The following is a 26,841-nucleotide window of genomic DNA, read 5'->3' as shown; positions in this document are numbered from 1 at the left end:
TTTGCTTGCTCATGCAATTCATTTATCTCTTGTAGATGCATCTGAGTCCACCCTGATACACTAAACATTAACTTGTTAATTTATCTTTATAATAATTTTCATATATTATATTCAGTAGTGATGTCATATAACCTGCATAAATATAGCTCCTAATTCCAAAAAGGCCTCTAGGTTCATGAAAAACAAAAAAAAACTTGACTTTCTTTATAGTACAGAGGATATTAAGAAAATTACTACCTTTGGGATGCTTGGATGACTCAGTCAGTTAAGCATCAGACTTCAGCTCAGGTCATGATCTCACAGTTCATGAATACAAGCCCTGCATCGGGCTCTGTGCTGACAGCTCAGAGCCTGGAGCCTGTTTCAGATTCTGTGTCTCCTATCTCATGGACCCTCCCAAACTTATGCTCTGTCTCTCTCAGGAATAAATATTAAAAAAAATTTTTTAAATTCTATCTTTAATTTGTATAGTCTGTATTTCAATCAGCTTTTGTTATATAACAAACATTTCAGTGACATAAAACAATAATTTATTTCTCACTTACATTTCTGTAAATTGGCAGATGTGAAACTCATCCAGGTTGGATTCAGCTGGCTTTGGCTCCAAGCCAGGTAGATCCAAGTCTACTCAGACATCTATCTTTCTTCTTCATCCAGAAGCTACCTGAAATAGGTTAATCTCATGACATAAAGCAGGAGAAAAGAAAAAGCCCAACGACTGCAAAGGCATGTCAAGCCTCTGCTTGCAACATATCCTTAACAGCTCATTTGGCCAAAGCAAATTACATGCCTGAGTCTAGTATCAATGAGGTGAAGTAGTTCACTCCTTCCATGGAAACTGAAGATGGGGAAAAGAAGTGCTAATTTCCTGAACAATAACTGAGTCTACTACAATCTGTACAAGAGTGATAGTAACAACTTCATAGTGCTGTGTAGAAAACAAGAGGTGTATAAGTGCCATGAAGATTTAAAGTACTAAAACATGTAAGGCTATATTTACCAACACTTACTATTAATAGAATACCAGATGGGAGCCACTATGATCTGTTAGTTGGTTCAGAACAAATGGTAACTAATTTAGGAATTTGTGAAATGTCTTAGTGTGAACTAAATAGCTGGGACCCGGAAATACATAAAGTTTGGTGAAATGATGATTTTCTTAATGAAAGTAGAGCAATGATCTATTGTTTAACTATATAAACATTAATCCAATATCCGTAATTACTCCCAAGTTGAACATAATCCTAATAATATCAAGAATTTAGATAGATAGAAATAATAGATGATGATGATGATGATGATGCTGATGATGTTGATAATAGATACATGATAGATATATGTCATTGTTGTCAATCAGTGTGATACTATAAAATCAGACACAAAACCATGCTTGAGAGTATTTTTGATGTTTTAAATTTTATATAATATCAATTTTTAATAATGAATTTTGCCAAAACAAGTGCATAATTGTGAATAATTGATGGCATTGCCATCAATAATTTACTTAAAGCATAAATCCACTGAGGTCATTTAAAAGGTATTTAATATATTTCATTTAATTATCAGTATATTTATAGAGTTAAGTGCTCATATGTATAATTCACAAGCAAAAAAAATCAAATTCACAATTTTTTAAGTTGCTCCAAATCCACCCATCTGGTCAAAGAAAGAGAAACATTCTTCCACGTGTTTACAATCTTGGTGAATTTTATTAGGATCTTCATTGTTTGCAATTCCAAAATCTCAGGTTAATCATAACATAATTATGATAACATAATTATGTTTTCAGCACTTTGACAATCTAATATATCACCAATCTTTTAAATCCAAAGCATTACCCGATGTACCCGTTTTCAAATAGTTTTCCTTCTGCTGTAGTTCAAGTCCTCATGAACTCTAGCTCAGGTGTACATGCCTTTATATCTAGCTGTGCAGCCACTATGCCTCTTTTCAACTTTCAGAGTTAATTTCTTTTCAAGCAATTAAATTGTAGCATTTGGTGCAGAATGTTTTAATTTTAGCCATTTTTTTAAGTGCAACCTTAAATATACCATTAATATGATCATTCATCATAGGAGGAGGAAGCAACATGGTAGAACAGCATGGAAGTTTTCTTGGGTCTCACATCCATGAAATACAGCCAGATCAACACTAAACCACCCTGCACACCTAGAAAACTGATTTGAGGATTAACACAACAATCTATACAACCTGAACCACAGAACTAAGTAGGTATGCGGCACAGAGAGGTGAACTGGGGGAGAGAGAAGCTGTGGAGGGCAGGGAGCTGTTTTTGCTTGCGGAGAGAGGACAGAGACAGAGGGGAGAATATGGGAAAAGCACCCCGCCAAAAGCAGCTGGAGAGAAAGTGGAAAAGTGGAAACAGCCTCAGGGACTGAACTAAAAAGGGAGAAAGGAGAAAGGAGAGAATTTAAATTCCATTAAGACTCTATAAACAGGGGGAGTGCAAGTCTCAAACTCCGCAGCTTAATACCTGACAGTGCTCTGGTGAGAAGGGAGAAACCTCAGAAGCAGAGTGAAGTCTGGGGGTCTTCAGGCAACACAGGCAGATGTGGTTCCCCTGCTGGGAGGACATCTGGTAGAGGCTGTGTGTGTGTCCCTCCCCCCTACAGGCAAAGGCCACAGTGGGCCCAGGAGAACAACCACATTCGCTGGTGCTGGAACAAGGTTGTTAAGGGTGAAGCCTGGTACCAGATGTGTGTTGTGATTTTCCATAATCCCTGAAACGCTGCTGCTACATGATCTTGTGAACTTTTCCTGGGGTGGTCTGGCACACAGCCACAGTCTCTGGGCATCAGCAGCAGCACAGTCCCACAAACATTCCTGCGTGCAGCCAGCACCTGGACATTGCTTGGTGAGACTCACCTGCAGAGGGACAGAACAGGTCAAAGCCGCAGTCCCTCAGAAATAAGGGGTCAGGAAAGAATAGCCACATTTGAAATAAAATGCAGGAGGGAGGTGCTGCCTGGGCTTTTTTTTTTTTTGCCTTGTAGCAAATGGGTCTGCAGAGATTTAACTGATGTAGAAAATACAGACTTGTCACCAGAGCTGGTTATAACACGTGAGCCAGCCCCGAAGCACACAGAATGAACTAAACAACAAAACGGACTTTTTTCCCCATGGCAGACTGATGCCTACAAAGCACATGGGAGGAGTAAACAGTTTCTTAGTCCCTGACAAATGCACGGAGGGCTGGCAGAAATTTGGTGTCTATGTAGGAGAGAGGCAAGGGCTACCCCATAGCTTTTGAGACAAACAGGGGGGCATTTTATTTAATAGTGGTACGGATGTCAGAGTACATCCCCTCTGTTCGGAAGCGGGGCTGCAGGGAGCTCAGAATCCTCACTGCCAATGCCAGGTGCAGCCTCCCAGCTCCAAGGAAGGGTGGTGGGGGTAGAAACAAGAGAAAACCAAGATGAGGACCAGAAGCCATTCCAGACTTTTCCTACAGCTTGGTGGCTTCTTGAAAGTTGTGTGCTTGCAACCCTGAGACTCTAGCGGGGAGGGCTCTAGGGAGGAACCCGAGGGAAGGGAGCACTCCTGAGGACAGTCGAGTCCCAGGAGACAGAGGATGAGCAGCAGAGCTTCCAGACAGTGTAAAAGCGGGGACTGGAAGGAAGCCGAGGAAAAGGATGGATGCGCCATTACTGATGGGGAGAATAGAGTTCTGATGCTAGAGACTAGTTGGCTGAGTGGCCCTGTTTTAACCACTGCCACGCATGTGCATACAAACCTACAAGCACCACAACAATCCACCCCAGTAAGCTAAACAGCGCCATCTAGTGGAGAACAGAGCAGTTACACTAAGGGCCACCCAACTAGGCCAACCTCACTCTTCAAGAACACAAATCTTTCTGCCTGCTTAGTTTAAGGACTATAGTTTGACTTCTAGGACAAAATGAAGTAATTTCAGTCATATTTCAATCTGTTCTCTGGCCCATCTATTCAATTTTCTTCTTTTTTTCTCTTTTTTTTTGGTTTCTTTTCTTTTTCATGAATACAGAAAGAGAAAAGAATTATTATTACTTTCAATTTTTATTAAAAGTACTTTTCTTTAACATTTTTCTACTATATATTTTACTTTTGTGTAAATTTTTTCAATTGTATTTTACTTCCATCATTTCATTTTCTTTCAGTGTATTCACTTTTTCAAATTGTCAAATGATATCCTTTTTTTCCCCTTTTTTTCTCTAATCTATCAAGTCACTTTAGGCACCCAGACCAAAACACACCTATGATCTAGCATCATTTATTTGTTTTTTTGTGTGTATGATTGTTTTTAATTTTTTAATTTTAATATTTTTTTAATTTTAGTTTTTTCTACCTACCTCATTAATTCCTTAACTCCCTTCAAAATGATGAAACAAAGGAATTGACCCCAAAAGAAAGAGCAGGAAGAAATGACAGCCAGGGGCTTAACCAACACAAATACAAGCAAGATGTCTGAACCAGAATTTAGAATCATGATAATAAGAATACTAGCTAGAATCGAAAATACATTAGAATCCCTTTCTGTGGAGATAAAAGAAATAAAAGCTACTCAGGATGAAATAAAAAATGCTATATCTGAACTGCAATCTCGAATGGCTGCCATGGCAGCAAGGATGGATGAGGCAGAACAGAGAATTAGCTATATAGAGGACAAACCCATGGGGAATAATGAAGCGGAAAAAAATAGGGAGATTAAGGCAAAAGAGCACAATTTAAGAATTAGAGAAATAAGTGACTCATTAAAAAGGAACAATATCAGATTCATAGGGGTCCCAGAAGAGGAAGAGAGAGAAATAGGGGTAGAAGGGTTATCTGAGCAAAACTTTCCTAACCTGGGGAAAGACACAGACATCAAAATCCAGGAGGCACAGAGGACTCCCATTAGATTCAATAAAAACCGACCATCAGCAAGGCATATCATAGTCAAATCCACAAAATACTCAGGCAAGGAGAGAATCATGAAAGCAGCAAGGGAAAAAAAGTCCTTAACCTAGAAGGGAAGAGAGATCAGGTTTGCAGCAGACCTATCCACAGAAACTTGGCAGGCCAGAAAGGAGTGGCAGGATATATTCAATGTGCTGAATCAGAAAAATCTGCAGCCAAGAATTATTTATCCAGCAAGGCTGTCTTTCAAAATAGAAGGAGAGAAAAAAAGTTTCCCAGACAAAAATTAAACGAGTATGTGACCACTAAACCAGCCCTGCACGAAATTATAATGGGGACTCTCTGAGGGGAGAAAAGATGAAATGAATAAATAAATAAATAAATAAATAAATAAATAAATAAATAAACAAACAAGCAAACAAATAAATACCAAAAGCAACACAGACTAGAAAGGACCAGAGAACACCACCAGAAACTCCAACTCAACAAGCAACATAATGGCAATAAATCTTATCTATCAGTATTCACTCTAAATGTCAATGGACGCTATGCTCCAATCAAAAGGCATTGAGTACCAGAATGGATAGGAAAACAAGATCCAGTTATAAGCTACTTACAAGAGACCCAATTTAGACCTAACGGCACCTTCAGATTGAAAGTCAGCGGATTGAGAAGCATCTATCATGCTAATTGTTGACTAAAGAAAGCCAGAGTAACCACACTTATATCAGACAATCTAGACTTTAAAATAAAAACTGTAAAAAGAGATGCAGAAGGGCATTATATCATAATTAAGGGGTCTGTAGACCAAGAAGACCTAACAATTATAAACATTTATGTGCCAAATGTGAGAACACTCAAATATAGAAATCAATTAATCACAAATATAAAGAAACTCATTGATTATAATACCATAATAGTAGGGGAACAACACCTCACTCACAGCAATGGACAGATCACCTAATCAGAAAATCAACAGGAAACAATGGCTTTGAATGACACACTGGATCTGATAGACTTAAAAGATAATATTCAGAACATTTCATCCTAAAGCAGTGGAATATACATTCTTCTCCAGTGCACTTGGAACATTCTCCAGAATAGACCACATACTGGGACACAAATCAGCCCTCAGCAAGTACAAAAAGATCAAGATGATACCATGCATATTTTCAGACCACAATGCACTGAAACTTGAAATCAACCACAAGAAAAAATGTGGAAAGATAACAAATACTTGGAGACTTAAGAACATCCTACTAAAGAATGAATGGGCTAACCAAGAAGTTAAAAAGGAAATTAAAAAGTAAATGGAAGCCAATGAAAATGGTAACACCACAGCCCAAAACCTCTAGGACACAGCAAGGTGGTCAGAAGAGGAAAGTATATAGCAATCTAGGCAGAAAGGTCTCAGATACACAATCTAACCTTACACCTTAAAGAGCTAGAAAAAGAACAGCAAATAAAACCCAAAACCAGGAGAAGACAGCAAATAATAAAGATTAGAGCAGAAATCAATGTTATCGAAACCAAAAACAAACAAACAAATAAACAAAAACAACAGTAGAACAGATCAATCAACCCTGAAGCTGATCCTTTGAAAGAATTAACAAAATTGATAAACCACTAGCAAGTTTGATCAAAAACAAAAGGAAAGGACCCAAATAAATAAAATCAAGAATGAAAGAGGAGAGATCACAACCAACACAGCAGAAATAAAAACAAAAATAAGAGAATATTACAAGCAATTATATGCCAATAAAATGGGCAATCTGGAAGGGAAAAATTTCTAGAAACATATACACTACCAAACTGAAACAGGAAGAAATATAAAATTTGAACAGACCCATAACCAGTAAGGAAATCGAATTAGTAATCAAAAATCTGCCAAAAAACAAGAGTCCACGGCCAGATGGCTTTCCAGGGGAATTCTACCAAATATTTAAGGAAGAGTTAACACCTATTCTCTTGAAACTGTTCCAAAAAACAGAAATTGAAGGAAAACTTCCAAACTCTTTCTATGAATCCAGCATTACCTTGATTCCAAAACCAAATAACAAGTGGGATTCATACCTTGTATGCAGCCCTGGTTCAATATCTGCAAAACAATCAATGTGATTCATCACATCAATAAAAGAAAAGAATCATATTATCCTCTCAATAGATGCAGAGAAAGCATTTGACAAAATACAGCATCCTTTTCTTGATAAAAACCCTCAAGAAAATAGGGATAGAAGGATCATTCCTCAAGATCATAAAAGCCAATATGAAAGCCCCTATGCTAATATCATCCTCAATGGGGAGAAACTGAGAGCTTTCCCCCTAAGGTCAGGAAAAAGATAGGGATGTCCACTCTCACCACGGTTATTCAACATAGTATTGTAAGTCTTAGCCTCTGCAATCAGACAACACAAAGAAATAAAAGGCATCCAAATCAGCCAGGAGGAAGCCAAACTTTCCCTTTTCACAGGTGACATGATTCTCTATATGCAAACCTAAAAGATTCCACCAAAAAACTGCTAGAACTGATTCATGAATTCAGCAGAGTTGCAGGATATAAAATCAGTGCACATAAATTAGTTGCATTCCTATACATCAACAATGAAGCAACAGAAAGAGAAATCAAGGAATCGATCCCATTTACGGTTGCACCAAAAACCATAAAATACCTAGGAATAAATCTAACCAAAGAGTTGAATAATCTATATGCTGAAAACTATAGAAATCTTATGAAAGAAAATATAAGAAGACACACACACACAAAAATGGAAAAAGATTCCATGCGCCTGGATAGGAAGAACAAATATTGTTCAAATGTTGATGCTACACAAAGCAGTCTACATAGTCAATGCAATCCCTATCAAAATAACACCAGCATTCTTCACAGAGCTAGAACAAATAATCCTAAAATTTGTATGGAACCAGAAAAGACCCCGATTAGCCAAAGCAATCTTGAAAAAGAAAACCAAAGCAGGAGGCATCACAATCCCAGACTTCAAGCTATACTACAAAGCTGTAATCATCAAGACAGTATGGTACTGGCACAACAACAGACACTCAGATCAATGGAACAGAATAGAGAACCCAGAAATGGACCCACAAACGTATGGCCAACTAATCTTTGACAAAGCAGGAAAGAATATCCAATGGAATAAGGACAGTCTCTTCAGCAAGTGGTGCTGGGAAAACTGGACAGCGACATGCAGAAGAATGAACGTGGACCACTTTCTTACACCATACACAAAAATAAGCTCAAAATGGATGAAAGACCTAAACATAAGATAGGAAGTCATCAAAATCCTTGAGGAGAAAGCAGGCAAAAAACCTCTTTGACCTTGGCTGCAGCAACTTCTTACTCAACACTTCTCTGCAGGCAAGTGAATTAAAAGCAAAATGAACTACTGGGACCTCATCAAGATAAAAAGCTTATGCACTGCAAAGGAAACAATCAACAAAACTAAAAGGAAACTGATGGAATGGGAGAAGATATTTGCAAATGACATATCAGATAAAGGGATAGTATCCAAAATTTATAAAGAACTTGTCAAACTCCACACCCATAAAACAAATAATCCAGTGAAGAAATGAGCAAAAGACATGAATAGACACTTCTCTACAGAAGATTTCCAGATGGCTAACTGACACATGAAAAAATGCTCAATATCACTCATTGCTGGAAGCCGAGCTATCCAGCCTGATGGCAAGGTCCAAGCTGTGGACGGATTGGTGACTGCAAGGCGGCCCACTGACAGTGAAGCTTCTTGTACTCCCACTTTTAGGCAACTTGGCCTTAATAAAACTACCTGGGATATTGTCTGTTGCGGAATTGCCCTCGACAGGCCCCTTGGGAAAAGAACCATTAGGAAAGAAAATAAGTTTCTGCAAGAAATTGTGCGGCCTTACATTTAGCCCTGCCATACCCTATGGAGACTCCTCTACTTACAGGAAGGATAGCCTCATACATTTGCCAGCAGAGGAGGCCAACAAAGGAGAGACATGGATTTGAAAGCCCCACTGTGGCAACTAAGGAGTGTATCTCTAGGCATGAGTGACTTCAATCTCTAGGCCCACCTGGCCCCCTGGAGGCATTCCAGATGATAATTCAACCTAGTCAGTTAAAGTACAGAATGGTTCATTGGTTCCTAGGTGCATTGTCTCTCTGAGAATGTATACGGCATGGGTTTCTAAGCCCTCTTGGCCTCCTCCTGGCACCTTGGACCCAGGTGAACACTTTTGTTCTTCAAACCACAAATAGTTCAGGGAAACAACAAAGAGGTCATGTCCCTGTAACTGTTTCACTTGAGATGTTGAGAGATAGATGGCCTTTCATGAGAACAGCAAAGCAAATGCTTTATAGATTATAGATAAATGCAGATGCATAATGGAATAATGTAAGAAATTAATCAATAATCAAAGGGTATGAGGGAACATTATGAGAAAATTGCCATGTTATTTCTTAAAGGTTGACTACACATAGGAACATTTTAGAATTAGGTAATGTTAGAAAAATATAGATGACGTATGCTACCAGGAAATCACTAGCAAATATAATGCCATGTTTGCCCCAATAAATCGGCCAGTTCAACACACTGCTGTTGTCTGTGTCCATTTTTATTTTGTTTTGTTTTCACTTTTTCAAACGCCATTCATCCTTCGGGAACCCCTGGTTGCTGGAGCTGGTCTCCGGCAACTCATCATCAGGGAAATACAAATCAAAACCACAATGAGATACCACCTTACACCTGTCAGAATGGCTAACATTAACAACTCAGGCAATAACAGATGTTGGAGAGGATGCGGAGAAAGACGATCTCTTCTGCACTACTGGTGGGAATGCAAACTGGTGCAGCCACTCTGGAAAACAGTGGAGGTTTCTCAAAAAATTAAAAATAGAACTACCCTACAACCCAGGAATTGCACTGCTATGTATTTATCCAAGGGATAAAGGTATGCTGTTTTGAAGGGTCATATGCACCCCAATATTTATAGCAGTACTATCAACAGTGGCCAAAGGATGGAAAGAGCCCTAATGTCCATCGATAGATGAATGGATAAAAAAGATGTGGTATATATATATACAATGGAGTATTACTCGCCAATCAAAAAGAATGAAATCTTGCCATTTGCAACTATGTGGATGGAACTAGAGGGTGTTATTCTAAGTGAAATTCATCAGCCAGAGAAACACAAATATCATGACTTCACTCATATAAGGACTAAGACACAGAACAGATGAACATAAGAGAAGGGAATCAAAAATAATATAACAACAGGGAGGGGGAGAAAACATAAGAGACTCTTAAAAATGGAGAATAAACAGAGGGTTGCTGGAGGGGCTGTGGGAAGGGGGTTGGGCTAAACGGGCAAGGGGCATTAAGGAATCTACTCCTAAAATCATTTTTGCACTATATGCTAACTAATTTGGATGTAATTTAAACAAATTAAATTAAAAAATTAAAAATTAAAAAAAAAAACAACAAACAAACAAAAAATTTTAATTAGAGAAAAAACAAAACAAAAGAACCAGAAGACCTGAGTTTCAGTATGTTATTCCTCAACTTTACTGTGTTCTATTTGTAAACTTTTAAATTTTGTCTGAAAATGATCATTTCCATGTGCCTTATGTAAATCATAGGGTTGTTTCTGAAGATCAAGTGAATAATTATATTATGTGATAAATTATAAAACATTAAATAAACATAAATTACTCTTATAAAAATATGATTGTTCACCATCAAATTAAAATACTTTAAAGATGATATCTCTTTTGAAATGCCTGGTGGCTCACTTGGTTAAAAGTCCAATTCTTGATTTTGGCTCAAGTCATGATTTCACAGTTTGTGAGTTTGAGCCTCTCATTGAGCTCTGTGCTGACAGTGTGAAGCCTGCTAAGGATTCTCTCTTCTTTTCTCTCTGCCTCTCCTCTCTCTCTCAAAAAATAAGTAAACTGGAAAAAAATAATTAAAGATGATGCCTTTTTTGACAGCTCTGCCAATGTTAGCTCTTCTCTCGTCCTCCATTTTAGGTATTACTGTTATATATTTGATGTATACATTCACAGGTTTTTAAAACTTTCTTTTTTGTATGTTTATGCACATATTTAACTGTAAAATTCTATAGTATCAGTTTGTGGGTATGTTTTTTTCCCACAAGCTATATATTTTAACGTATCCTTTGATTTTTAAAATGTATATGTTTACAATTCTAATAATTTCAGCATTTCAAATATAGATGTATATTTAAATTATTTCTATAAGAATATATTGCTACATTGCACTTCAGTTTATGGGTGTACCCTAAGTTTATTTAATAATATTCTAACAATGTATGTATACACTTTATTTTTTTCATTGTTAGGAAAAAGAATCCTTCCCAGGCATTAATGTCCACATTTGTCACACCTACACTAAGGCACATCTTTAGAGAATAAACAAAGTAAAATAATTGCTTAGATATAAGATATGCAAATTTCCATTGTGATTGCTTTTTTCAAACTACTTTCTATAAAGCAATTCATTTTCTGCTTCAACAACAGTTGGCATTATTAAAAGCTGATGGTTAAAATATGCTAATGATGTCCTAATATGCATTCTTTTATTATTAATGAGATGAGGTACCTTTTTATTGGCTATTTTTATTCCTTTTTTTGGCTCCATTTCATTTTTGTTTCCAATTATTTAATTGAGTTGCTTTTATTTTCTTTATTTGCTTTGTAGGAAATATTTATGTATCCAGGATATCAATCCTTTGTGTGTTAAACATGTGGCAAATGTTTTCTCTCAGTCTGTTGTTTGTATTTTAATAATATTTATGGTAAATTAGAATTTTAATTTTGACATTACCAAGTTATCAAAGTTCACTTTATAACTTTTGCCTTTTCGGACCTATTAAATGTTTTTCTCTGCCATAGCTACAAATATTGCATGCTAATTTTATTCTAATTATTTTAAGATTTTTAAAACATATACTTGAGAGCCAGAACCCTTTGTTAACATCCTAATATGCTGTTTAGTACTTTTATGGCATTAAACAAGAGACAATCTCTGTACTTCAGCTTCCTAACTATAAAATTGGAATTCTAAGAATAGATAATATGTTTATTATTACTTAGCATATTGTCTGCTGCACAGTGTGCACTATATCATGGATCTTCTTTTTCTTAAGCTTTCACACCTGGTTTGGTATATATTACATAATTTAAAGGAAACTGAAATATATACACACATCATTTTCAAAGAGCCTATTTTGCTCCATTGTTGTACTGCATTACCGAATCAACAGCCTGTGTTGTAATCACAGTTACTGGATACTGTAACTTGTGCTTCTCACTGTAAAGGAGTGGCTTATATTATAACAATTATTCCCCTGAGACTAACAAAAAAACTTGAGGGGTGCCTGGGTGGCTTAATCGGTTGAGCATCTGACTTTGGCTCAGGTCATGATTCCAAGGTTTGTGGGTTCAAGCCAGGCATGGGGCTTGGTGCTGTTAGCCTGTCAATGCAGATCCTGCTTCAGATCCTCTGACCCCCTTTCTCTCTGACTCTCCCCTGCTTGTGCTCTCTCTCTCTCAAAAAAAAAATCTGAATAAAATTAAAAGTACAAAAAATATAGTATAATCAAAAGAGAGAAACCAAGTCAGGAAGGGCCAAGAGCTCAAGGCCAATGTGAAGACATTGAGGTAAGTTCGTTTTCCTGTGGAAGGTATTTGCCAATATATGTGTGAAACCAAAGTGAAAAATTGGACCTTAGAATCTTCCTTCACGGTAGAGCTTTGCTTAGCAGGTTGACGTTTCAGTTTCGAACCAAGTCTATGTCCTAGGTATGAATCAAGTACTTACAAAGACAGTTGTAATCTTGAAATTTTTCAGTATCAGATTTATAAAGGTGTTATTCACCTTTTTTAGCTTCTAGTAGAATAAAAATAAACACTCTTTGGAGGAGATAATATTATTCAACAATAGAAAAATACACATTTGTCCCCTGCTCTACTTTAAAAGTGACAGAAGTAATTGCACTAGTGTAGATTGGCTAGAATTAATAAATACTTTGTACTATATTAACAAATTCGCTTAAATATAGCAACAGAAACAATAAACTGAAGACTACATAAATGAAGCTAAAAAATCCCCTAAGTAAATTTAGCTTAAAATCACTTATTTCAAAAGCAGACTAAATCAATTTATTTCTCACTGTATATACACATATGGTAGCACTATAAAGAAAAAAAATGAATTATACAAAATTTAAGATACAGTTACCTCCGAGTATATGGTAGGGTGAATGTTTTAGGAACGAGTAAGTCAACTGGTTTGAAAGGCACAGGTTATATTCTATTTGCAAAATTCATTTTGGTAATTTGGCATTTTATCAATATTTTCACACATTGATATTCATCATAAATACTCTTAAATTATGCACATGATATTTTATAACATTAACACATTTTAAAAGTCTCCTTGGCATTTTATATATAAATAAATTGTTTTACAACTCTGTAGGTAATACCTTCATCTTATAATGTGGTATAAAATATTTATTCAATTTTCATCTATTCAATCACTTTGTGCTTATGTTTCACTGATCATTTGCCCTTACATTAATTATTTCAATTGGAAATGCTGTTATAACTTTCAACATTTCTGTTAAAAGTGTAGAAAACAGGCTTTGGTCTATTTATATATACCATATACATTAAAAAAAATTAAAAAAAAAATTCCAAAGCTATATCTCGAACTCCAAAGAGCAATCGAACTTTAGGAGATATGGATAACTAGTGATTTTTTACTGGTAATGTGAATCAGATTTCAGGCCTGTTTCACATTAGAGAGGAGAAAACAAGAATTGTTCAGTAGCTTAGGAAATTATCTAGTTCTACTCTACCACTATGAATAAAAATAAGTATAATTATCCCTCAAATTCCAGAAGATATTTTAACCATATATTTCTTACATATTTTATCGAATATTGTTGAATTATCAGTGCCCAAAGATATAAATAAATAAAACATTCTTGCACCCTTATCTTTCAAATCTAATTTATTAATTCTAATAAAATAAAATGTGTTACCCTATGTTGTGCACATAAGTGTTACAAGTATTCTAAAAATATAAGAAAAGTTTTGGGTAAAATATTTAGGAATGCTTCACAAAATAATTATAAAGAAATATGTATGTGATGGTTTCAATCAGATACAGTTATGTTATACTGGTATATACACTTGAAGAATAAGAATAAAAGAAAAATATATTATGTAGTGTGAATGTTTTGTCTTCACTTTTTTGTTTTTGGTTTGGATGCATGTGCCTCATGAAAAAATGGTTCAGCAATACAAAAGAACTGTTACATGAATTTTCCAGATTTTACCTTACACTTCATAACTATTGTCCATTTAGTTTCACTGCTATGAAGGATTAAGATGCCAGTTTCTCTCTCTCTCAAAAAAATGTGTGAACTTATTAAATGGTTAGGTCTAGGAAAAAGAGTATGGTTAAAGAATATTTTTGTACATTGTTACAGCTGCTTCTGTGGGGTGTTGAGAAATTTTTGCATGCATTTCTGCAGATGTGAGGGTTTCTAAATAAACTTGGTAAAAATTTAGGATTATGAAATAAGAGAAATACAAGTCTAATTATTTTACAAGAGAATGGACAATGAGAGAACCCCAGAAATATTTACCCAATTCTGGAGGTTTGTGTTTATATTTCAAGAGAAAATCAGATCAGGGAGCTTGGAGGCATATCTAGGTCAGAAAAGCTGAGGGTATATTCAGGTTTACCCTGCCATTAGAGAGAAATATTTACATCTTAAATGATTAGTGTAAGAATTCAATATTCTTTTAATCCTTTCTCCAAAAGGCAAAGATTTTCCTCCTCGCTTGCAGAGGTAACGAGGAGACAGGTACCTCTTTGCTATGTAGAAGTAAAGAAAATTATTTTTTCTCCATTTTCTCACCTATATGGAAAGAGGTGGAGAGGTCACTTACTAGTGGAATTTGTCATTTGGTTTTCATTATTTTTTTCCAAATAGTATGCATTTGGGTGGGTGAGAGTGAAATGCCGTTATTATTTTGGAAGAAGAAAGAAGAAGAAAGAAGAAAGAAGAAAGAAGAAGGAAGAAAAGAAGAAGAAAGAAGAAGAAGAAGAAGAAGAAGAAGAAGAAGAAGAAGAAGGGGAGGGGAGGGGGAGGGGGAGGGGGAGAAGAATAATTTTTTTTTAGTAATCTAGAGTATCACCATGTATGCCTCTAGGATAAAATTCATAAAGACTGATATTAAAAATATAATAAATTATGACACCAAGAGTGAATGCTTAGGTAAACTAGGGACTTTGGTTGATTATAATATATCAGTGTATATCATCAATGTAAAACAAATTACCTTTCTGTGGGATATTTACAATGGAGGAGGCCATGCATGTGTGAAGCAGGAGTATATGGGAAGTCTCTGTTTCTTCTTACCAGTTTTGCTGTGCACCTAAAACTGCCCTAAAAAATTAAAGTCATTAGTAAAAAGCAAATATAATTGCTTCCAAAAAGGATGATTTCTTTTGTGGAAATTAATTTCTAGTATTGTAAAAGCCAAGCATAAAGACAAGTAAGGTAAATTAAATATTAACTAGATGAGAAGTAGGGTGTTAAGTATAGCAATTTTAAACTTATATTATTTTGTAGTATTTTAGGCTTAAAATAAGCTTAAAAAACTCATGTTACTAACTAAAGATATGGTACTTAACAATACCATCAAACAACTGATCAGAATTGGCATACATAGACTACTTCATTCAACAACAGCAGAATACTTATTCTTCTCATGCTCACATAAAACATTCACCAAGATGGACCACATTCTGGAATTGCAACACACCTTAACAAATATAAAAAATATAAATTACACAATGTCTGTTTTCAGACCACAATAGAGTTAAATTAGAAATTAATAATAGAGAATTAAGTGGAAAATCCCCAAATAATGGAGCTTAGACAACACATGGGTAAAAGAAGAAATCTCAAGAAAAATTCAAAAAACATTCTGAACTAAGTGTGAATAAAAACTAAACCTAGTAAAATGTGCGAGATTAAGCAAAACCAGTGTGCAAACATATTTTTTTTTTAGCATTGGATATACACATTAGTTTAAAAAAATCTAAAATCAATATTCTGTGCTTCCACTTTAAAAAGAATAATAAATTAAGGGTGTGTGGGTGGCTCAGTCAGTTAAGCATCCAACTTCAGTTCAGGTCATCATCTGGTGGCACGAGGTTGAGCCCCACATCGGGCTCTGTGCTGACAGCTTAAAGCCTGGAGCCTGTTTCAGATTCTCTGTCTCCCTCTCTCTCTGCCTCTCCCCTGCTCATGCTCTCTCTCTCTCTTGATCTCTCTCTCTCTCTCTCTCAAAAATGAACATTAAAAAAATTCAAAAAAAGAATAATAAATTAAGTGTGAAGTAAACAAGTAAATAAATAATATAGCTTAGAAAAGAATTTGCTAACACTGAAAACATGAAATCAATACAGAAAACAAACTAAACCAAAAGCTAGTTCTTTCAAAAGATCATCAAATTGATAAGTAGGTAAGCTAATTAAGAAAAAAAAGAGAAAGGGTAGACGACAATAATATTAGAAATAACAGAAGGAGTATTATGTATAGTACATTGGGTGAATATATTTTTATATATAATATAGGAATGGGACTTATGAATCATTTGTTAAACTCGTAGTTTTGAAAACTACCAAGCATTTTTCCAAAGTCACCATACTATTTTGCAGTTCCCCTAGCATTATATGAGAATCCCAATTTCTCTTCATGGTCACAGGTACTTGATGGTCAGACTTTTTAATAAAAGTCCTTATATAGAGTATGCAATGGCATTTAATTAGGATTTTAATTTGAATTATCCTAATGACTAATGATGTGAGTACCATTTTATTCTTTGTGTTTCCATATAAAAATATCTGTTAAAATAGTCTGCATATTTGTTAGATATTTACCTTTATACATTCTTATATATTTTAGATACCATTATTTTAATAAATATGGCTTTTGAAAATGTTTTCTCCAAGTCTTTGGATAGTCTTTAAATTATCTTGAGTATCTTCAGAAAGCAGAATTCTTAAATGTCGGTAAGTATAATTTATCATTTTTTATTTTTTTATCTGTGTTATTTATTTTCTATATAATAAATGAACTCTGAACATAATGCCTCAAAGGTTTTCTCCCACATATTATTGGAAGCCCTTATAGTTTTGCCTTTTACATTTATTTTTTAAATTCATTCAGAGTCAAATATAAATGGTATAATGATCAGAGTTCCTTTTTTTCAGTAGATTCTTTGGAATTTACCATGTAGATGTAATCCTATTTATACATAAAAACACTACTATTCTTCTTTTCTAACCTGTTTGTTTATACTTGATAGATTTATTATTTAAATTTAAATTATTTCTATGGTGCACGAATTTCTGGTCATGACTTCATTAAAACTGCCCAATATATGCCTGTATCCATCAACATTTGAAAAACAAGTAGTTAATCCCTCTCTGAATTCATTAATATTAACACAACACATGTTTTCCAAAGCTAAAGCATTGCTGAACATAAGTTAATAATCCAAAATTTTTTAAATGAGAAAATTTTTACTCAGTATAGTATGGAAATACAATTGATGCAAATACTTAATGTTGTCTTCAAGAAGCCTTATAGATAAATACAGGTAAGAACACAGAAATATTTTACCAATATCTTAATTACATCAGTATGCATAGCTGTAGATATGATTTTATGTATTTTATATTTTGAAAAACTGAGTAAAAAGATAAATATATTCATGATTTAATTTAGTCTCAAGAACAATCATAAGTATTGAAAGTATATAGGAAATAGCTCAGAACACATAAATCATAACATTTTTAAAGACCATGAATAAATTTTGACATATTAAAATTATTATTCTCTGTGTGTAAAACATGTTATCTCTTGTTAAGCAAGTTAGATATTTGGAGTTTTCAAAAAAGATTTTTTCTTTTTCTTTTCCTTTGTAAAGTGATAATAGACTATTTTGGACAGCAACTCATTGGCATATTTGAGCATGTTACTCATATAACCTATAACTATCAAAACATTGACTACATCTGAACAAAAATGACAAATTTTGACTATGATATAATGGAAGAGATTGGTTAAAGTATTCTCAAAATTCCCCTCAAAATCACACTGGGCATTTTCCTCTAATTTTTATTGTTGATTTTCAGGTTCTTCAATTTATATGTTAATGCCTTATCCTGTGTCATGTACAGGTGCGATGTGCAATCACTGCTTTTCAAAATAGCAATAGTTACAACTACAGAGTACTATGCCTTTATAACTGCAGGAACAAATGAAGAAGAAATTGCCTTAGTTCATGACTGAAACAAAAATGATATAGCTATTTTTTCTAAAATTATTAAATAGATAAAGATAAATATCTAGATATATGTTTTCAAAATAATATGTTATTTTGAGAGTGTTCTGCCTCTTTGGTCTAACTTCATTTGTAAGCCACAGAGTAGATAAATTACTGCTAACAATATCACTGCCTTATATTGTCCATGTGGTCTCATTTTGCACATCATTTTATAAAAAGTAATTTTTCTCTGTCAATAGAGTAATAGTAAGCAATTTTAAAATATTCACTAAGCCAAAAAACACATTAAACATTTAACAGGGGCGCCTGGGTGGCTCAATTGGTTAAGCATCTGACTTCGGCTCAGGTCATGATCTCGCGGTTTGTGAGTCTGAGCCTGCCGTCCAGCTCTGTGCTGACAGCTCAGAGCCTGGAGCCTGCTTCAGATTCTGCGTCTTCCTCTCTCTCTCTGCCTCTCCCCTGCTCATGCTCTGTCATTTTCTGCCTCAAAAGTAAAATAAAACATTAAAAAAAAAATTTAACAGGATGATGGTACACCCAATATCAGAAAAATTACTGCCTGTGTTCTCCCCTAGGATTTTTATGGTGTCAGGTCTCACATTTAGTTCTTTAATCCATTTTGAATTTATTTTTGTGTATGGTGTAAGAAAGTGGTCCAGTTTCATTCTTTTGTATGTAGCTGTCCAGTTTTTCCAACACCATTTGTTGTAGAGAAGGTATTTTTTCAATTGCATATCCTTGCCTCCTTGAAGAAGATTAATTGAGCCTATAGTTATGGGTTTATTTTTGAGTTTTCTATTCTGTTCCATTGATTGATGTGTCTATTTTTGTACCAGTACCATACTGTTTCTATCACTACAGTTTTGTAATATAACTTGAATCCTGAAATTGTGATGAAAAGCTTCTGCACAGCAAAGGAAACAACCAACAAAACTAAAGGACAATCTACTGAATAGGAGAAGATTTTTGCAAATGACATATTCAATAATGTATAAATAACTTAAACAACTCAACACTCCCCCCCCCAAAAAAAAATTACTCCAATTAAGTAACAGGCAGAAAACATGAACAGACAATTCTCTAAAGAAAACATAAAGATGGCCAAAAGACACATGAAAATGTGCTCAACATCACTGATCTTCAAGGAAATGCAAATCAAAACTACAGTGAGATATCACCTCACACCTGTCAGAATGGCTAAAATAAAAAACTCAATAAACAACAAATGTTGGTAAGTGTGTGGAGAAAACAAGGAACATTCTTGCACTGTTGTTGGAAATGCAAACTGGTATAGCCACTATGGAAAACAGTATGGAGGATCCTCAAAAACTTAAATAGCACTACCTTATAATCCAGTAATCACAACTAGTAAAATACTTCTGGGTATTTACCCAAAGAACACAAAAAAAACATTAATTCAAAAAGATACATGCACGCCTATGTTTATTGGAGCATTATATACAATAGCCAAACTATGGAAGAAGCCCAAGTGTCAATCAATAGATGAATGGAAAAAGAAGAGATGGTATACACACACACACACACACACACACACACACACACACACACACGGATATATTCAGCCATAAAAAAGAATGAAATCTTGCCATCTGCAAAAACATGGATTGATCTAGAAAGTATAATGCTAAGTGAAATAAGCCTGTCAAAGAAAGACAAATACCATATGATTCTAATCATATGTGGAATTTGAGAAATGAAACAATTTGGGGCACCAGCGTGGCTCAGTCGGTTGAGCACCTGGCTTCAGCTCAGGTCATGATCTCACAGTCTGTGAATCCGAGCACCATGTTGGGCTGTGTGCTGAGAGCTCAGAGCCTGGAGCCTGCTTTGGATTCTGTGTATCGCTCTCTCTCTGTCCCTCCTTGGCTCATGCTCTATCTCTCTCTGTCTCAAGAATAAACAAATGTTAAAAAACAATTTAAAAAGAAATGAAACAAATAATAATGATTAAAAAAAGAGAGAATGAAAGAGAGAGAGAGAGAAACCAAAAAACAGGCACTTAAAAAACAGGCACTTTGTAGAGAACAAAGAGATGTTTACCAGAGAGGAGATGAGTGCGGGTAATGTGTGAACTAAATGGAGGGAATTAGGGGTGTATCTGTCTTGATGAGCACTGAGTACTCTATGGAACTGTTGAATCACTGTAGTGTACACCTGAAATTAGTACGGCACTGTATGTTAACTACACTGAAATTAAAATAAAAACAAACCCAAAAATACAAAAGCACACAAACAAAAAAGAACTTAAGTAATTTGTATTAAAAACAAAATCAACATGTTTCAGTTCATTCCAAATTTGAATTCAATCTTTATAAATTAAGGACTTGGCACCTTCTATTTCTGAGCACTGGAGGGAAGGAAAAAGCATGGGCAAACTGCTTGGGCAAACTGCCTTACTTCCAGTGGCTTCCTTCCCAAATCTTGTCAGCTTAGATTGTATTTTGTCTGACGTCAGATAACTTTGCATATTTACTTTGTAGCTTCTAACATTCTCATGACACCTCTTCTGCTACCTTCTACTCACCTACTTGTCTTTGCATGTTCTTGACCTTTTACTCCAACTGGTATTACAGTAGCTTTCTCTGACGGAAAAGATAAATGCCTGTATCTAACCCATTATAATTTAATTATTTGTCCACCTCAGACTTTCATCCAACTTTTAAAGACCAAATGCATAAACAAATTATTCATTGTCAGTTATACAGGAAATATTCATGAATGACTTCATAACTGAATCCTTATTGAAAATATGAATCAAAAGTATTATAAAGACAAAGTAAATTGAAATAAAACACTCCGTTATTCAGAACAATTTGTTCTGCTTTCTTAAATTCTGCATTTTTCTATTTGGTATTCACTAATAACAGGGCCAAACCAACAGCCATAGGGATGAGCATCTTACCTAACAATCAGAGCCCATAATCTGAACCACCTTCTTACCTAACTTTCACATTTCAAACCAAGGTTTCTCCTGCCCTAAATCACCCAGGATCATCTACTAGACAACTAGAGACCACATCTATGGCACAGAGCTCACATACATTATTCAAACTACATAATCCTGACCTTTTTATCATACCCTCCCTTGCCATTCCTGCAGAAACTCAAGTAAAAACTCTGGCTTCAGCTTCCCCTCACTCCTCCTTTCTACTTCTTGCCCAAATTTCACGGTTCCCCATGTGTCCCCACATGGCATAATGTGCTCCCTCATTTTGGGAAATGTAACTAAGATAAATCTCCTTTCAAAGGCACCATCCTCTCCATGTCATCATTCAGAGTCATCATTTACCTCTGTAAATTAATATCTGGAGGACACAATTACTACACTGTCATAACAAAATTGTCAGTGAACACTGAATCTATTTCAAACAAAAAGTTATCAAAAACTAGGGACTTTGCTAAAACAAAATTTGTATATACTTGTTCGCATCCATATGAAAGAAAAAAAATAATACAAGGACCTTGGAATCAACTACTGCTCTCTAAAATATAATTCAGAACCATTTGTCAATGTCTAATATAGAGACACAGATTAAAATAAAGATGTTAAAACTCTAAAACATCAGTGCTTCCAGTGATTTTTATAACCTCAGTAGAAATTATCTTAAGTAACTGATACTATAAAATGAAGGAACATTTGCATTAACTTTGGAAATCTTTCTGTTTATCTCTTCCTAAATACAAATATATTCAATATATAAACCTTTAAACACACATGTGTCATTATTTCATTCTTTAGAAACCTTCCCTTCACCATTTTCCCCTCTCTTTCTTTGCCTCTCTTTATTTATATGAGTTTCTTGAATGTTATTTGTAGAAAGATATCACTGGTGACCTTGGTTTGACCTTATTTATTGATTTCTGTGCTTGATACCTTATTTATTGTTTTATACTTTTAAAACTCTGAACTTATTAAAAATAACTTAATTGTGTTAACACAAACAAAGACAGACAAATATCTTCTTCAAGGTGGTGAATGAATTTGGGAACAAGCAAAATTGAGTTTAGCACATTTACAAAATGACATAGAAGATGAATAATTAAATGGCATGACATTAATCATTAATGTAGTTTTTCAAGGACAAATAAATATCATCAGGATTGGTCATGATGATATCGTAACAGATATACCCTTAACTCCATGCTAACTGCTGAATTCCTATTGTTCTAGAGTTACAGCAAATCCAAGAAGTTGGGTACATGCCCAGAATTAATGCCTAGGGATTTGAAGCAATACTTAGGTCATGTGGTCAACAGATTATTAACAAGCCTAGTCCCACCAAGAGATACTCAGGGAATACAGAATGAGTTTAACATTATTTCTCTTGATCCCGCCCCAACCTTACTCTCCCTCTCCAGTTCTAGGCTCTTCTATTTAGAAACATATGACTGACCTTTATGTAGGACTTAAATCTAATGCAGGAAAACTATGTCACTTCACCTCACTGTGACCAACACTCACAACGCCCATAACAGTGTGACTTAGGAGAGAGAGGGAAGATGGCGGCATAGGAGGACGCTGGGCTCACCGCGCGTCCTGCTGATCACTTAGATTCCACCTACACCTGCCTAAATGACCCAGAAAACCGCCAGAGGATTAGCAGAACGGAGTCGCCGGAGCCAAGCTCAGATGAGAGGCCCACGGAAGAGGGTAGGAAGGGCGGCGAGGCGGTGCGCGCTCCACAGACTATTGGGAGGGAGCCAGGGCGGAAGGGGCGGCTCGCTGGCCAAGCAGAACCCTGAGACTGGCTGGCAAAAGCAGAGGGGCCGGACGGACTGTGTTCCCACAACAAGCGCGACTTAGCGTCTGGGAGGTCATAAGTTAACAGCTCTGCTCGGAAAGCGGGAAGGCTGGAGGATAAAGGGAGGGAGAGCTGCTGAGCCCCCGGATGACAGAGCTCAGTTTGGTGGGGAACAAAGGCGCTCGCCAGCGCCATCTCCCCCGCCCATCCTCAGCCAAAATCCCAAAGGGAACCAGTTCCTGCCAGGGAACTTGCTCCCTCCGCGCAAACACCCAACTCTGCGCTTCTGTGGAGCCAAACCTCCGGTAGCGGATCTGAATCCCTCCCGCTGCCACAGGGCCCCTCCTGAAGTGGATCACCTAAGGAGAAGCGATCTAAGCCTGCCACTCCTGCCCCCGTGCACCTTGCCTACCCATCCCAGCTAATATGCCAGATCCCCAGCATCACAAGCCTGGAAGTGTGCAAGTAGCCCAGACGGGCCACGCCACCACACAGGGATTCTTGCCCCTAGGAGAGGGGAAGAGAAGGCACACACCAGTCTGACTGTGGCCCCAGCGGTGGGCTGGGGCAGACATCAGGTCGGACTGTGGCCTCGCCCACCAACTCCAGTTATACACCACAGCACAGGGGAAGTGCCCTGCAGGTCCTCACCATGCCAGGGACTATCCAAAATGACCAGCAGAAGAATTCCCCTCAGAAGAATCTCCAGGAAATAACAACAGCTAATGAGCTGATCAAAAAGGATTTAAATAATATAACAGAAAGTGAATTTAGAATAATAGTCATAAAATTAATCGCTGGGCTTGAAAACAGTATAGAGGACAGCAGAGAATCTCTTGCTACAGAGATTAAGAAGGGACTAAGGAACAGTCATGAGGAGCTGAAAAGCGCTTTAAACGAAATGCAAAACAAAATGGAAACGATGACAGCTCGGATTGAAGAGGCAGAGGAGGACTAGGTGAACTAGAAGATAAAGTTATGGAAAAAGAGGAAGCTGAGAAAAAGAGAGATAAAAAAATCCAGGAGTATGAGGGGAAAATTAGAGAACTAAGTGATACAGTAAAAAGAAATAATATACGCATAATTGGTATCCCAGAGGAGGAAGAGAGAGGGAAAGGTGCTGAAGGGGTACTTGAAGAAATTATACCTGAGAACTTCCCTGAACTGGGGAAGGAAAAAGGCATTGAAATCCAAGAGGCACAGAGAACTCCCTTCAGACGTAACTTGAATCGATCTTCTGCACGACATATCATGGTGAAACTGGCAAAATACAAGGATAAAGAGAAAATTCTGAAAGCAGCAAGGGATAAACGTGCCCTCACATATAAAGGGAAACCTATAAGACTCGTGACTGATCTCTCTTTTGAAACTTGGAAGGCCAGAAAGAATTGGCACGATATCTTCAGTGTGCTAAACAGAAAAAATATGCAGCCGAGAATCCTTTATCCAGCAAGTCTGTCATTTAGAATAGAAGGAGAGATAAAGGTCTTCCCAAACAAACAAAAACTGAAGGAATTTGTCACCACTAAACCAGCCCTACAAGAGATCCTAAGGGGGACCCTGTGAGACAAAATACCAGAGACATCACTACAAGCATAAAACATACAGACATCACAATGACTCTAAACCCGTATCTTTCTACAATAACACTGAATGTAAATGGATTAAATGCGCCAACCAAAAGACACAGGGTATCAGAATCGATAAAAAAACAAGACCCATCTATTTGCTGTCTACAAGAGACTCATTTTAGACCTGAGGACACCTTTAGATTGAGAGTGAGGGGATGGAGAACTGTTTATCATGCGACTGGAAGCCAAAAGAAAGCTGGAGTAGCCATACTTATATCAGACAAACTAGACTTTAAATTAAAGGCTGTAACAAGAGATGAAGAAGGACATTATATAATAGTTACAGGGTCTATCCAGCAGGAAGAGCTAACAATTATAAATGTCTATGCGCCGAATACCAGAGCCCCCAAATATATAAAACAATTACTCATAAACATAAGCAGCCTTATTGATAAGAATGTGGTAATTGCAGGGGACTTTAACACCCCACTTACAGAAATGGATAGATCATCTAGACACATGGTCAATAAAGAAACAAGGGCCCTGAATGAGACATTGGATCAGATGGACTTGACAGATCTATTTAGAACTCTGCATCCCAAAGCAACAGAATATACTTTCTTCTCGAGTGCACATGGAACATTCTCCAAGATAGATCATATACTGGGTCACAAAACAGCCCTTCATAAGTTTACCAGAATTGAAATTATACCATGCATACTTTCAGACCACAATGCTATGAAGCTTGAAATCAACCACAGGAAAAAGTCTGGAAAACCTCCAAAAGCATGGAAGTTAAAGAACACCCTACTAACGAATGAGTGGGTCAACCAGGCAATTAGAGAAGAAAGTAAAAAATATATGGAAACAAACGAAAATGAAAATACAACAATCCAAACGCTTTGGGACGCAGCAAAGGCAGTCCTGAGAGGAAAATACATTGCAATCCAGCCCTATCTCAAGAAACAAGAAAAATCCCAAATACAAAATCTAACAGCACACCTAAAGGAACTAGAAGCAGAACAGCAAAGGCAGCCTAAACCCAGCAGAAGAAGAGAAATAATAAAGATCAGAGCAGAAATAAACAATATAGAATCTAAAAAAACTGTAGAGCAGATCAACGAAACCAAGAGTTGGTTTTTTGAAAAAATAAACAAAATTGACAAACTTCTAGCCAGGCTTCTCAAAAAGAAAAGGGAGATGACCCAAATAGATAAAATCATGAATGAAAATGGAATTACTACAACCAATCCCTCAGAGATACAAACAATTATCAGGGAATACTATGAAAAATTATATGCCAACAAATTGGACAACCTGGAAGAAATGGACAAATTCCTGAACACCCACACTCTTCCAAAACTCAATCAGGAGGAAATAGAAAGCTTGAACAGACCCATAACCAGCGAAGAAATTGAATCAGTTAAAAAATCTCCCAACAAATAAGAGTCCAGGACCAGATGGCTTCCCAGCGGAGTTCTACCAGACGTTTAAAGCAGAGATAATACCTATCCTTCTCAAGCTATTCCAAGAAATAGAAAGGGAAGGAAAACTTCCAGACTCATTCTATGAAGCCAGTATTACTTTGATTCCTAAATCAGACAGAGACCCAGTAAAAAAAGAGAACTGCAGGCCAATATCCCTGATGAATATGGATGCAAAAATTCTCAATAAGATACTAGCAAATCGAATTCAACGGCATATAAAAAGAATTATTCACCATGATCAAGTGGGATTCATTCCTGGGATGCAGGGCTGTTTCAACATTCGCAAATCAATCAACGTGATACATCACATTAACAAAAAAAAAGAGAAGAACCATATGATCCTGTCGATCGATGCAGAAAAGGCCTTTGACAAAATCCAGCACCCTTTCTTAATAAAAACCCTTGAGAAAGTCGGGATAGATGGAACATACTTAAAGATCATAAAAGCCATTTATGAAAAGCCCACAGCTAACATCATCCTCAACAGGGAAAACAGAGCTTTTTCCCTGAGATCAGGAACGCGACAGGGATGCCCACTCTCACCGCTGTTTTTTAACATAGTGCTGGAAGTTCTAGCATCAGCAATCAGACAACAAAAGGAAATCAAAGGCATCAAAATTGGCAAAGATGAAGTCAAGCTTTCACTTTTTGCAGATGACATGATATTATACATGGAAAATCCGACAGACTCCACCAAAAGTCTGCTAGAACTGATACATGAATTCAGC

The 26,841-nt window shown here is 36.2% G+C and overlaps 1 long non-coding RNA gene across 1 annotated transcript in view; it reads right to left on the bottom strand.

The window, feature by feature from the left end:
- Positions 1–545: 545 nt before the first annotated feature.
- Positions 546–26,841, bottom strand: part of LOC125150527 (uncharacterized) — a 313,734-nt gene continuing 287,438 nt past the window's right edge. The window contains exon 6 of the long non-coding RNA XR_007146442.1: positions 546–664. This is a non-coding gene — a long non-coding RNA (uncharacterized LOC125150527). The remainder of the gene's footprint in view (positions 665–26,841) is intronic.

This window comes from Prionailurus viverrinus, chromosome A1 (genome assembly GCF_022837055.1).
Source record: "Prionailurus viverrinus isolate Anna chromosome A1, UM_Priviv_1.0, whole genome shotgun sequence".
Lineage (NCBI taxonomy): Eukaryota > Metazoa > Chordata > Mammalia > Carnivora > Felidae > Prionailurus > Prionailurus viverrinus.
The sequence above is the reverse complement of the archived record's forward strand: the minus strand, read 5'-3'. Positions and strand labels throughout refer to the sequence as shown.